At 36.8% G+C, this 14,405-nt stretch overlaps 1 non-coding gene across 1 annotated transcript; it reads left to right on the top strand.

Moving 5' to 3' along the window:
- Positions 1–2,013: 2,013 nt before the first annotated feature.
- Positions 2,014–2,120, top strand: LOC112998289 (small nucleolar RNA R71). Its single transcript, XR_003263325.1, has one exon. It is a non-coding gene; the product is annotated as a small nucleolar RNA R71 (small nucleolar RNA).
- The last annotated feature ends 12,285 nt before the right edge of the window (positions 2,121–14,405 follow it).

The raw sequence follows: 14,405 nt of genomic DNA, 5'->3' as shown, positions 1-14,405 counted from the left end.
GTAGAAGGAGATGGTTTCTCAGCCTGTACCTCATAAAGAAAGTCAGAGGTATGTGTACTTCCTGAAACATGGTTAGTCCTATTTGACTCTATAAAATCAATCTCGAGAGGTAAAACACCACCACCAGACATGCAATCAATATCAATTTCAGATTCACTCTTAGCATCAAATTTAGACATATGATCAAGTACAATTTCAGACTCAATGCATGGAGAGTGAGAGGCATGCAGATTAGAATAAAGAAAAGTCATGTATTCATCAACAACATGGTCAATTATTTCAGCACGAAATACAGAAAGATCTTCAGATGGGTATTTCATAGCATCCAGAATGTTAAAATGAACAGTTATATCACCAAACTCCATGGATAGTGTGCCTGCATATACATCTATCTTAGTTATAGCAGTTTTCATAAAGGGTCTGCCTAGAATGATGGGAACTGATCCTTGAGAAAATCCATCCTCCATATTCAAAATATAGAAATCAACAGGGAAAATCAGTTCACCAACTCTAACTAAGACATCTTCTATGAAACCAACAGGATAGGCAACACTTCTATTAGCTAAATGAATTACCACATCAGTTGACTGCAACGGACCTAGAGATAGAGAATTAAAAATAGACAGAGGCATAACACTAACAGAAGCTCCTAAATCTAGCATGGCATTGTCAAACTTACTATTCCCTATAATACAAGGTATGTTGAATGTACCTGGATCTTTACATTTTTCAGGAATTTGGGGAACATATTTTCCAATCAATGCGGAGACATTTCTGCCTATGCTAATTCGTTCACTTCCTTTAAGCTTCCGCTTATTAGTGCACAGCTCCTTCAAGAATTTAGCATATCTTGGAATTTTCTTTATTGCATCCAGCAGAGGTATGTTTACCTCTACTTTTCTAAATGTTTCCAAGATCTCTTTCTCTGCCTCTTCCAATTTTTTGTCGGGAACTGCTCTTGGAGGGAATGGAAGAGGGATGTGCTGCTTCTGCAAATCAGAATTACCAGTGGAAGAAGATTCACCTGCATAGAAATTGTTAGGTAAATTTTTGTCATCACCTTTTTCTGGAGTAGAGTGAAGTTGGGCAGGTTCATTTGCAGATGAGAAAGGTGCTACGGGTTGAGGTCCTTGACACTACTTTCCCGACCTCAATGAAATGGCACTGACATTTTTGGGATTTTGGACAGATTGAGAAGGCAGCTTGTCAGAATTCTGGGACTGTTGTTGATTTAATTGTGTAGCCAATTGTCCCATCTGATTAGTTAAACTCTGAATGGAGGCTCTGGTCTCTTGTTGAAACTGCATGTTTTGCATAGTCATTTGCCTCACAAGTTCTTCGAGGGAAGGTTGCGGAGGGGCCTCAACTGTTGGCTGTTTCTGGGGCTGTTGTTGTTGTTGGATTGATGGAGGAATGTATGGTCTACTTGGGCCAGCAGCATTTTGGAAAGAAGGAGCAGGCTGTTGTTGTTGTTGTTGAGGGCTAGACCATCTGAGATTAGGGTGATTCCTCCATCCAGGGTTGTATCTGTTGCTGGAGAGGTCATAATTGTTCTGTTGTGGTTGATTTTGCTGCTGAGGTTGAGGAGGTCTATTGTAAATGTTTGCAGCATAAGCTTCAGGCTGCTCAATTGCTCCAGGTTGTTGCATGGAAGGGCAAAGGTCTGTATGGTGGTCAGCAGAGGAGCACAAACCACAGACTCTTGCGACAGGTACAGATTTCTTATTCAAGGCCAGCTGGGTTACCAAGTTAACCAATGCATCTAGTTTGCCTTCAAGCTTCTTAGTTTCAGATGATGCAGATGAGTTTGTAGCTACCTCATGCACTCCTCTAATGACTATAGCATCATTTCTGGTGCTAAACTGCTGGGAGTTGGAAGCCATCTTCTCAATTAACTTTCTGGCTTTAGTAGGAGTCATGTCTCCAATGGCTCCACCACTGGCAACATCTATCATACTTCTCTTCATATTACTGAGTCCTTCATAAAAATATTGGAGAAGAAGCTGCTCCGAAATCTGATGGTGAGGGCAACTGGCACATAGTTTTTTAAATCTCTCCTAGTATTCATATAGGCTCTCTCCACTGAGTTGTCTAATACCTGAGATATCCTTCCTGATGGTTGTGGTCCTGGAAGCAGGGAAATTTTTTTTCTAAGAATACTCTCTTAAGGTCATCCCAGCTCGTGATGGACCTTGGAGCAAGGTAATACAACCAGTCCTTTGCCACTCCCTCTAAAGAATGAGGAAAAGCCTTCAGAAATATGTGATCCTCTTGGACATCTGGGGGTTTCATGGTGGAGCAAACAATATGAAATTATTTCAAATGTTTGTGCGGGTCTTCACCTGCAAGGCCATGAAACTTTGGAAGCAAATGGATGAGTCCAATTTTAAGAACATATGGGACATCCTCATCAGGGTATTGGATGCACAAGCTTTCGTAGGTGAAATTAGGTGCAGCCATTTCCCATAGAGTCCTCTCACGGGGTGGAGGTTGTGCCATGTTCTCAGAATGTTCAAAATCAGAATGCTCAAAATTATAATGCTCAAAATCAGGATGTTCAAAATCACCAATAACAGAATGCACAGATTCACCAGTAATGGAATGCTCAGGATGATCAAAAGGTATAAAATGATGCCTAACTAATCTATGAAATGTCTTATCTATCTCAGGATCAAAGGGTTGTAAGTCAGATGGATTGCCTCTAGTCATACACTACATTCAGTATGCACAACTAGTTGCCTTGTCATGTAAATAAAGGTGTAGGTTTGAACTACAGCTACCCTCAAATGATATCCAAATGACTTAAAATTTTGTGAGCAACCTTATAAAATGATGAGAAGATAGCACAAAAAATTTCAGACAAAAATTCAAAGTCTAACTATGGAAGCTAAAAATGGTAGGTTAAGAAAAATAAGTGAATAAAACTTGAAAAATAAAAAACTTTTGACAAAATCACTATTTTTGGACGATGGAGACCTCAACCGGCCTATGGCGGGCTTCCAAGGCGTAGGAAATTTTTTCTACCCCAAATACATATATAATAATTGTGATTCTGATAACCGAAGCAAAAGTTATGGCCGTTTGAAGTTTTGACCAAAACAAAATTTGCTACTTTTTTGGAACTTTCAAATCTGACCAAACTAAAGGCTCTAACTATTTTTCCCACAAAATATAGATTGAAATAAGTTACCACAAAAAAATTCAGCCAAAAACAACAACCCTAGCTACTAAAACAAAAAATCCCAAATAATTCAGCATGGGTGGTCGCTAAACTCCGTCGCTACATGATTTCTACTACTACTCTGTTTTTCCGCAAGCAAAAGTGGTCGCTAAGTCCGTCGCAAAACACTATTCACAGCAAAACATCCAAAACTGAAACAGGGGAAGCGCTTAATAGGAAAACTAAAACAAAACACACACTAAACAAAATACCAGGACACTAAACAACACTAACACACGTACTAACACAATACTAACAATTAAACATAAAACACGAAAGAATTAAACACACAACACTAGCTATTATGAACCTTTGGACACTGCTCCCCGACAACGGCGCCAAATTCGATTGAGGCCGTACCCGAATCAAATAAACATGAAAATGCAGTAACTAGTAAGTGATCCTAGGTCGTTTCCCAATGAACAATGACAAACCAAATGTTCATAATATACTTACAGTAACAGTAACGATTGCGGGGGGGGGTTGTTTGTTTTGTGATTTAAAGGATAGAACAAGTAAACTGGAATACGAAACTAATAATATTAAAAACAGGATGTTTCCTCTTATTCAGAAGCCATTCTCTTGTCCTAGGTTATGGAGAATTTGTCCCTAACAGTTAACCACTTAATCCAACCCTATTTCAATTTACTAAGCGAAAATCAACTTAGGGTTGTCAATACGTGATTAGGCAACACATACACCAGTTAGCCCTTCGTCCATTAAGCATGAATGCAAGTTAGGCTCAGAGGCAATTAATCGAACACGAAGCGTGCACTGATTAATGTTAACGAATTTGGGTTAACTGGTGAAGGGAAAACTGCCAGGAAGCCACATTATAAACGAAACCTCAAAGAGAGTTGACCTTCGTCCTCAAAAGGAAACAACACCAGAATATTTAGCCTTCTATGGATTCAAACAGAAAACGTAAATGAAACTAAAAGCAGAAACGTAAATAAAGCAGAAACGTAAATGAAGTAGAAACGTAAATGAAGGCAGAAGAAGAAACAAGAACGAAATTGTAATTAGAAGCAGAAAATCAAAAATTGCATTATGTGAACAGTAGCATTAGAATAGAAAAACGTAAAAACCATGAACCTTATGCTCTGAATAATAGTCTAACAGAATAGCCTTGCACGAATCCCAAGGCTGCTATTTAAAAAGAGTCACTCAAAGTCACTGGGCCCTATTACAATACTCTGGCCCAAAACGAAATAAACACTGAACCACATAAAATAAAATTGCAAAATTTCCTAATTAGAAATTAACTAAGGTAAGCGCTGCTTTATTTGCCCTCTTCAAGTCCACGACCAAAATCCAGATTAAGCCCAATGTTTCATTAATTCCAGAAATTAGATTAAAAACATCAAATTAGCTAAATGAGCCCAAATAATAAAACTGCCTAATTAATTGACAATTAAGACTAATCAGTAATTAAAATGGTGCAAAAAGGGTTTAAGAAATAGAAGAAAATGATGGCACATCAACTAGTTTTGTTAGTTTTGTTAATTTTGTTAGTTTTGTTGGGTTTCTAGTTTAATATTTTAGGTCAATTCTCTTTGCATGTACAACTTTGCATATTTTTCTTTGAATTATAGGATATGTTCAGGAAATGGGTAATTGTTCTGAAAATAAAAGTCTCTTGACATTTTGTGATTTGAAATCCTTGTTTTTCCTCTACATGTCATGATAGTTTTGAAAGCTCAATTTGAAAGTGATAAGTTTACCTTTGTGAGAATTTGAGCCATCCATCATCATAATCTTTTGGTGTGTTTTGCCCCATTGATTGCTTGCACAATAGCCTTGGCTTGATTCTTGTTGATGCTTCCTAATTCACATGGATATTTGGAAATGATTTAGGCAATTTTGTTCTTATAAGCTTCTAGCCAAATGGACCTTGAATTAATTCCTTTGATATCCCCTTTGAGCCTATGTTCCCCTTTCTTTGTTTTGAAGCTCCTTACAAGCCTTAAGTGAAAACCATGATATCACCTTACCCTTAAGGAATTTTGGAGCTTTGGAATTGTTTTGGGAATAAGTGTGGGGGGGGGGGGGGGGGTATGTTTCATTGGAAGATATGATTTTTGGCCATGCTTAATGTTCTATTTTGGCCATGCTTGATGCCTAGTTCTTGCTTTAATCTTCAATTTCATACTGTTCAATAAAAAAAAATCAGTTTCTGCAAATTCTTCAATTTCGTACTGTTCAATCAAAAAAAAAAAAGAAGAAAAGAAGTGAAGTTAAATAAATGAGGTCTTGTTATGAGGACTTGATTTGGGAGCCTCGGTTGATTTTGTTGATATTAGAGGGTTTGGGTTTACTACTTGTGCTTAATTTCCACTTACTCCCCATTGCTCCTCTATTCCTTTGGGATTTAGCTACTTATTCCATATTTTTCCCTACCTTGCCCTTGGCCCCATTACAACCTTAAAAGACCTTCTGATCCTCATGTGCTTGTGTTTATGGATTGATAGTCAATTTTAGAATCTTGCCAAGTCTATGTGGTGTTTGTTTTCATGGGTGCTTCGAGAGTAAACAATAGCCTAGACACTTGAGAGATAGAGTGTATATCTTGTGAGGCTTTATCACTTTTCATTGTTGAGCAGATTTACTATTTTGCCATGATTGGGTTGCTTGGATGATTTTCACGAATGTCTTGAATCGTTGGATCTCTTCATGTTAGATGTTATCCATTCCTTTCATTCCTTGATGTTCATTGAGAAATATGTAAATGTTTTGTCTGTCTCTCTTTGATATCTTTGGATTTTGTTCTTTATTTCATTTTGCCCAGGAGTGCAAAAGGCTAAGTATGGGGGGTTTTGATGTGCCATTATTTTCTCTTATTTCTTAACCCTTTTTGCACCATTTTAAGTACTGATTAATCTTAATTGTCAAATTAATTAGGCAGTTTTATTATTTGGGCCCATTAAGCTAATTTGATGTTTTTAATCTAATTTCAGGCATTAATGAAGCATTGGGCTTGAATCCAGAATTGGGCTTGGACTTGAAGAGGGCAGACTATTTTATTCTACAAAATTAGATCTTATCTTATCTAGATATTATTTAGATTTGATCTCATCTAGATATTATTTAATCTAGATCTTATCTTATCTTATCTAGATTTGAATTTAATTTATTTATGGGCTTGGATTTAAAACAGATTTGTAAGCTTTGGGGCTGGAAAACTATATAATAGCACCAAGGTTCTAGTTTAGCCCTCTCCTCTCTCTGCTAATTTCATTTTTTTATGCTTTTCTTTGAGACATTTGTTTTCGTTTGCAATTCTAGTAGCAATAAAATTTTGTTCTTTAATTTATAAGTTCATTCCCTATTGATTAATGGAAGGCTAAATCTCCAGCGTTGTTTTCTCTTGAGGATCAAGCATAGTTCTCTTAGAGGTTCTATTATTACTGTTAAATTCTGTTCAGTTTTTCCTCTTCACTAATTACTCTGAATTTGTTGATTTTAATTCATGCATGCTTAGTGCTTGATTAATTGTCTCTGCGCTTAATTTACGTTCATGCTTAATGATCGTTTATGAGTAATTGGTGTATGTGATGCTTAATCACATAATGAATGCCTTATGTTGAATTTCGCTTAGTAATTTAATTTAGGGTTGGATTAAGTGGTTAAACTGATAAAGGATAAATTCTCGCAACCTAGGATAAGAGACTTGCTTGTGAATCAAGGGGAAGCAATGTATTTTAATTCTGATATTTTCTAATTCAATTTTAATCGTTGTTTAATTTACAAAAGCAAACAACCCCCCCCCCCCCAATTTGTTACTATTTCCTACTATCTGTTATGAACATTTGGTTTATCATTGCTCGTTGGGAAACGACCTAGGATCACTTCCTAGTTACTACATTTTAATGTTTATTTGATTTGGGTACGGCCTCGATCAGCATGATAACACAATGACTTAATGCCAAAATATCGCGTGTGAACATAATAACATGGTAAATACAGGAATGATGCACAGACGAGCTGGTTACTTCACCCCTAAGCTATTTGGGGGCCCAGGCGAGCGAGAGGCTAGCCTGGGCAAGCCAGGGTTTAGAAAAAGGCTTAAAATGACCCTTTTGCCCTCCCTTTTGGGTATTTTCCACATTCTTTGCCGAAACATCAAATAATCTTTCGTCTTGCGCGACAAATAGTGTTGAACAGCTCAATTCGGCTAGCGAGAATCAAAATGTTAGCGAATGATAGTCCTTAGACGAAATTAGGGTCTGACAATTGTCATTTCCGTAACTGGTTGAAGCAGATTAATTTGACCCTATTGTTAAGCTTGTTACTGGCCTATGTGTACCAGTAGTGGTGTTTGCTATGTATGTCATCATCTAGCTTCGTGTAAGTATTATTGTTGTTGGAGCAGCCTATGGATTTCTTCTAGGAATGATTGGCAACCTTAGAATATGTTGTGAGTGAATATGCTGTATGAAGATTTTGATGATGCCAAAAGATTGAAGCAATTCAAAGTTGATTCAAGTCATGATCAAGAGATCAAGAGAAACGATTCACAATAGTCCATTATTTGTTAAAAGAATCTCTTAAAAGATTGCAGAGGTTTGGCCTTAAAAGACTTAAATTTTTTTTATTGTTCTATGTTCAACTTCAATATACTCCCTATTTACTTTATATGTAGTACTGCCACTAAACCTTGCATAATGGCTATATTTAACAACCAATAGCATCTTTCTTATATGGAAAGTCTTATCTTCAAATTTATTATTTACATGAAGTTATTTTTCATTTTTAAGGGAGGATTTTCGTAAAGAATTTCAAGACTTGTTACACTACTGAATTGCAGAATTAAAGGAAGTGCAAAAATAGTGAAGGGCAAGGAAAATAGGTAAGGAATTTTCTCATATCATCATTCATACAATATTTATACGGAAAGCTTGAACATACAGAGCTAATGAACGATTGCAAAACTGAATAACAAACTGAGTGATGCAATCCTACCCTCAAGGGCATTGGATAGAAGACTCTAAGAAGATTGGGCCAGAGACTCAAGAGAAGGTCCTAGGGTTCTCATGAGCCTTAGGGTAGATTTCGGACCCATGGGCTAAGTATGAGCCCACTTATCTTTGTACATATTAGATTAGAGTTTCATTATTTTTGGGCCTTGTATATAGGGCTCCATAATGTAGGTAGGATATCCTAAAAATATAAGATTTTTCAATCCTTGTATTTTAGGACACCTATACTAGTTTTTGTATTAAGGGTAGTTTTGTAATTTTGCATGCATTAAGTGAATATTTGATGTGTGTGTTGGGAAATAAATTTAATTGAATTGGGAGAAGCCCAATCCAATTAAATTTTATAGGGGGAGGTGAGCATTTGCTTGCTACACCCCATTACCACATCATATAGTCACACTTTGTGCATGTCTTTCATGCTTTACATGCCTCATGACACCTAAGCATGCTTAGTGGAGAAACTTGGACTTGATCTTGGATTAGTGGGTTGAACCATAGCTAAAATTCACTAATCATAATTAGTGAAATTTTGGCTCCACAAATTCAATTTCAAATTCAAGTGAAATTTGAATAGAAATTCAAATTTCCCTCCAATTTTGTGTGACACTTAGGCTATAAATAGAAGCCATGTGTGTGCATTTTTTCAACTTTGATCATTTTAGAATTACACTTCAAAGTTCAAACCTCATTTGAGGCACAAAATTTCGTGCTTCTTCTCTCCTTCTCCCTCCCCTCATCTTCTCCTCCTTCAAACTTTTATCCATGGCTTCCTATGGTGGTGATCTTGTGCGTGACTCATCTTCTACTTGAAGTGGCATCTCCAATCATCTTTACTCCTTCTCCATTCCACTGCCATTCATCTTCAAGAAGCAAAGGACTCCATTGATGAAGAAGACCCAAGGCCTACAAGCTCCAGATGGAGCTACATCATGTGGTATCAAGAGCATCTTCGTCTAGGTGATGTTCTTTTGCTTCCTCTATCTTTTTGTTCAGTCAATTCACTTTAACTCCTTGTTCTTCATCTTATTCTCCATGTATATCCTCCATTGTCTTGTGGTTTGGTTCTGTTTAGAGTAGATTCAAAAAAATAAACCGATTAAATCTTAGATCTACACTTGTTCTTGCATTTCTATGGTTCAATTTTGATAGATCTACTATTGAATCATGTTTTTGTGTTGATTTTAGGATCTATCATTTTTCGGTCATAATCTTCTTTTGCTGAACCTTTAGATCTAAATTTTATTCCAAAATATTGATTAGAAAAAAAAAACACAAAAATCTAAGTGTAAATCACTTATTCCATGTATTCTTAGAGTCATGTTTAGTCATAATAATTGTCACATTATGTTCTAAGTTTGTGTTGAATTTTTATTTTGTTGATTGAATTCTAGATGCATTTTTTCATGTATTCTTGTCACTCGTAGCTTATCTTTTGAATTTTGAGTCTAATTCATGCATGTTATTTAGTTCATAACATGTTCTAAATCAATTCCTAGAAGTAGTCTTGTTGTTGAACTATTTTTTTGCTTTCTAAGTTTCCTTCATGATGCCTATGATGAAGTTGAGTTGTGGCTGGATTTGTGAATCAAAATAAGTCTTAAGCACCCTTGAATTGTGTTATTCAAGATAATTGAGCATAAGCAAACACATTGTAACTAACCAAGCCTTAAGCAACATAAGCACTACTCTTGATTTCTAGGTTGAAATCGTTGGTGCTAACAGCTTGAACATGCAACATTGTATAAATTACTAGAAATTGGTCACTACGAATTTTGAGCTGGAAATTTTACTGAATTTTCTAGACATTTGTGTGTAATAATTTTAGTCAATTTTCCCTTAGGTTAGCGAGTGTTTTGTTGGGAACCTTAAATGTGGTCATCCAAACACTCTTAGGATTCACCTAGTTTACATTTCTTGAACTTTAATTTCTTGCTTACTTTCATAGCTTATTTCATTTACCTTCCATTGTCAAACCGCCTAGATAGCTTGCCTTTTACCAATTAGTTTTTACCTTATCTTTCACACATCTTTTAGTATTTAATTTGGCTAGTTTCAACCATAGTTTCTTTTACCTTTTTTTTTTCAAACCCCCAACAAGAAAGAACCACAACTTAGGAACCAACATGAGTCTTCATTCTTCATCTAGTGTTAATGGTGAGGGTTCTACTCCTAAGGACCCCTTGTATAAGATATTAGATGAGTTGATATCCCTTAAGTTGTGGAAAGAAAAACAATTGAGAAAAGAAAAAGGAAAAAATGAGTGGAAGAAATAAGTCAAGATGAAAGAGAGAAAATAAGAAAGGAAGAAAGAAGAAAAATAATGAAAGAAATGGAAAGAGAAAAATATGCCTCCTATAGTAGTCATGACTCTTGCAAGAGTTTAAGTGGAGAACTTAGCGACTATTATAGAGGGCACCATAGTTCACATACTAAACATCATTCCCAAAGAAGAGAAAAGGATAGAAGGCCTCAAGAGGTTAACATTAGCCTCCCATATTTCCATGGAAAAGATAATCTTGAGGCCTACTTAGATTGGGAAATGAAGGTTGAACAACTCTTTGCTTGCCATCATATTAGCGAAGAGAGAAAAGTTCCATTGGCTACCCTTAGCTTTCAAGGGTATGCCCTCTATTGGTGGACTTCCTTTGCTAGGGAACAAAGGATTCATGGGGATCCTCCAGTAGAGTATTGGAATGATTTTAAGAGTGTCCTTAGGAAGAGGCACATTCCCTCCTACTATGAAAGAGAGCTTATGGACAAGCTCCAAAGGCTTAGACAAGAGAGTATGAGTGTTGAAGAATATAGACAACAAATGGAACTACTCCTTTTAAGAGCTGGACTTAGGGAGGAGGAAAGAAAAAGCATAGCTAGGTTCTTTAGTGGGCTTAATATGGAAGTGAGAGACAAGGTTGAACTCTTTCCATATAGAGACCTAGATGAGCTAGTCCAACTTTGTATAAGAGTGGAGCAACAACTTAAAAGAAAGTCTTCTTCAAAATCTTATGGCTTTCACTCTTATCCAAGGAAGAACCAAGACCAAGGAATTTTGGGGGCTGCACCTTCAAAACCCAAGGAAGATAAGGGTAATATCATAGAGAAATAAACCCCTAAGACTAGTTCCCATGAAAGGACTAGCAACATCAAATGCTTCAAATGTCTTGGGAGAGGTCACATTGCCTCTCAATGCCCCCACAAAGAAAACCATGATTATGAGGGGGCAAGATATTTACAGTAGTCAAGAGGAGACTATTTCTTCCCCTTCCCTAGTGGAGGTAAAGATGAAGTAAGGGGTGAAGAGTCTAGCGAAGAAGTCTACCCCCATGAAGAAGGTGACCTCTTAATGGTTAGAAGGCTCCTTGGAGGTCAATCTTGTGATCTATCTCAATCCCAAAGAGAGAACATCTTTCATGCAAGATGCAAAATTTTAGATAAAACTTGTTCTCTCATTGTGGATAGTGGATCTTGTTGCAATTGTTGTAGCACAAGATTAGTTTCCAAGTTGAACCTCACTATTATTCCCCACCCAAAACCTTATAAACTTCAATGGCTCAATGAGCAAGGGGAAATGATAGTTAACCAACAAGTGAAGGTACCTTTCTCCATTGGGACATATAAGGATGAAGTTAATTGTGATATAGTTACCATAGAGGCAGGACATATTCTTTTACAAAGGCCATGGCAATTTGATAGGAAGATCATTTACAATGGCCTAACTAATGAGATTACCCTCACCCATCTTGGCACTAAATTTGTGTTGCATCCTCAAACACCTTCACAGGTGGCCAAAGATCAACTAACTATGAAAGATAAGAGGGATGAGGAAGAAAAACTAGAAAAACAAAAGAAAAAGAAGGATAGTAAGGCCTTGTCTTCAAAGGCCAAGGGGAAGGAAAAAGAGGAAAAGGATTCCTCCAAGAAGATTGTTAAGAAGGAAAATCATTTTGCAACAAAAGGTGATATCAAAAGAACACTCCTTCTTAAACAATATTTCTACCTTCTCCTATCAAAGGAAACATCCCTTAGCACTGTCATACCTCTTGAGCTTGAGGTTATTCCTCAAGTAAAGGAGTTGTTGGATGAGGGTTTGGTTTTTAAGAGCTTAACTCCTTGTGCTTTTTTGGTGCCCAAAGTAGGTATTATAAGGCACCGAATCCCTATGATAGGTGGTATGATGAATGTGTTGAGTGGTCCAACCCTCTTTTGTAAAATCACTCATCCATCCAACATCTTCATGATTCACATACATAGGGAATCATTAGGCAGGTTTGTTTTTATTTTTAGTTTCAATACAAACTTAGGTGCTCATATGAGATACCTTAGGTTTGTCATACTTTTTGGTAGGAATAATCAACATGAAAATATAGAAAAAGGTTTGTTTTATTGCATGACTTTCCTTAATTTTTTAAATAGTGATCAAGGGGTTCCCACAAACCCTAAGAGAAGAAAGGTCATTCCTGAGTGGCCCACTCCACCAAGTATAAGGAAAATTTGGGGCTTCCATGACTTAACAAACTTTTACAAAAGGTTTGTCCCATATTTTTCTATACTTGTAGCACCACTCATTGAGTTGGTGAGAAACCATGTTCCCTCATGGGAAGATGCCTAAGAAATGGGTTTTCAGACCTTACCTTACTCCAACATACCAAACACCACTAATATATATGTTTTTATTTATTTTACAGTTGTTGAGGGAAGAAGCCCATAGTTTCAAGAAGCTCTAGATTTGAGGTCAAATCCTTTTCAAGGGGGATGGAATGATGCAATCCTATCCCCCAATGGCAGATTTCGGGCACATGGGCTAAGTATGAGCCCACTTATCTTTGTACATATTAGATTAGGATTTCATTATTTTTGGGCCTTGTATTTAGGGCTCCATAATGTAGGTAGGATACCCTAAAAATATAAGATTTTTCAGCCCTTGTATTTTAGGGCACCAGGACTAGTTTTTGTATTAGGGGTAGTTTTGTAATTTCGCATGCATTAAGTAAATATTCGATGTATGTGTTGGGAAATAAATTTAATTGAATTGGGAGAAGCCCAATCCAATTAAATTTTAGAGGGGGAGGTGAGCATTTGCTTGCTACACCCCATTGCCAAATCATATAGTCACACTTTGTGCATGTCCTTCATGCTTTACATGCCTCTTGATACCTAAGCACACTTAGTGGAGAATGTTGGACTTGATCTTGGATTAGTGGGCTGAACCATAGCTAGAATTCACTAATCATAATTAGTGAAATTTTGGCTCCAAAATTTGGCTCCACAAATTCAATTTCAAATTCAAGTGAAATTTGAATAGAAATTCAAATTTCTCTCCAATTTTGTGTGACACTTAGGCTATAAATAGAGGTCATGTGTGTGCATTTTTTCAACTTTGATCATTTGAGAATTACACTTCAAAGTTCATGCCTCATTTGAGGCACAAAATTTCGTGCTCCTTCTCTCCCTCTCCCTCCACTCATCTTCTCCAACCTTCAAGCTCTTATCCATGGCTTCCTATGGTGGTTGTTGGATCAAGTGGCCTCGGAATAATTAAGATAGGGGGGTTGAATTAATTATTACTAAACCTTTACTAATTAAAAAATCTAATCCTTCTTAGGATTTTACTATGTTGTTAAGAAAGTAAAGAATAGAAAAGAAACTTAACCAAATGTAAAAGTGGTAATTAAAGTGCACAGCGGAAATTAAAAGTGTAGGGAAGAAGAAAACAAACACACAAGAGTTTTATACTGGTTCGGCAACAACCCGTGCCTACATCCAGTCCCCAAGCGACCTGTGGTCCTTGAGATTTCTTTTCAACCTTGTAAAATCCTTTACAAGCAAAGATCCACAAGGGATGTACCCTCCCTTGTTCTCTTTGAACAACCTAGTGGATGTACCCTCCACTAGAACTGATCCACAAGAGATGTACCCTCTCTTGTTCTCAGTTACAACAACCCAAGTAGATGTACCCTCTACTTGTACCACAAAGGATGTACCCTCCAATGTGTTAAGATAATGTTCTCAGGCGGTTAGTCCTTTGAAACTTTGTGAAGGGGGAAACAAAAGAATTCTCATGCAGTTAGTCCTTTGAAATATTTTGTTTATGGGAAAAGAAAGAATCAAAAGAATTATCATACTGTGTTGTTTTGAATTCTTTGACAAGGGAGAAGGGAGACACAAAAGAATTCAGGCGGTTAGTCCTTTGTTCTTTTGGAAAAGGGAGA

The sequence above is a fragment of the Glycine max genome, chromosome 10 (genome assembly GCF_000004515.6).
Source record: "Glycine max cultivar Williams 82 chromosome 10, Glycine_max_v4.0, whole genome shotgun sequence".
NCBI lineage: Eukaryota > Viridiplantae > Streptophyta > Magnoliopsida > Fabales > Fabaceae > Glycine > Glycine max.
The sequence above is the reverse complement of the archived record's forward strand: the minus strand, read 5'-3'. Positions and strand labels throughout refer to the sequence as shown.